The sequence below is a fragment of the Nannospalax galili genome, unplaced genomic scaffold, assembly GCF_000622305.1.
Source record: "Nannospalax galili isolate Female #2095 unplaced genomic scaffold, S.galili_v1.0 scaffold53, whole genome shotgun sequence".
NCBI classification, from domain to species: Eukaryota; Metazoa; Chordata; class Mammalia; order Rodentia; family Spalacidae; genus Nannospalax; species Nannospalax galili.
This window is the reverse complement of record NW_008332852.1, coordinates 1445579-1446048: the sequence shown is the minus strand read 5'-3', so window position 1 is coordinate 1446048 and position 470 is coordinate 1445579. Positions and strand designations below refer to the sequence as shown.

Here is a 470-nt window from a genome sequence, read left to right as displayed (position 1 = left end):
TTTTTTTTTTTTTCCGTGCAACTTTCCCAAAATGGCGGAAATTGGAGGCGATCTCTAGGAAATTCTCCCACAGTCGGCGGCAGCGAGCGGGGGCGGGCGGCGAGCGGGGAGAGCAACACGCAAACTCTCGGCCGCCGGGCCCCGCGGCTCAGCTGTGCGTGCGTGTGAGGGCGCGTGTGCGCGGTGCGAGTCGCGGAGGCCTGTCGGCGCGCTCACACTCACACACTCACACACACACACACACACGGCCGCGCCGGCCAGACGCGCCTCTGCCACATTCAACCAGTCCGTTCTCCCCAGCCGAGCCGCGGAGAAAGTGGCGCGGCCTCTTTTCCCACTGCCTCGGTCTCCCGTACTTGGACTTCTCGCGCTCGCTCTCTCTCGCTCGCTCTCCCGGTGCGCGCCCGGCACAAAGGCCACACGGGCGGAGGGGGCCGCAGGGGCGGCGCGTCCTCCCCGCCGCCGCCGCC

At 68.3% G+C, this 470-nt stretch overlaps 1 protein-coding gene across 8 annotated transcripts in view; it reads right to left on the bottom strand.

Moving 5' to 3' along the window:
* L3mbtl3 (L3MBTL histone methyl-lysine binding protein 3) overlaps positions 1–470 on the bottom strand; it is a 129842-nt gene that overhangs the window by 128531 nt on the left and 841 nt on the right. For 6 of the 8 annotated variants that reach the window (XM_029560970.1, XM_029560974.1, XM_029560975.1 and 3 more), the window contains exon 1: positions 357–470. The exons of the other annotated variants lie outside the window; for them this stretch is intronic. The gene's annotated coding sequence lies outside the window, so the exon portion shown is untranslated. The remainder of the gene's footprint in view (positions 1–356) is intronic. 8 annotated transcript variants of the gene reach the window in all.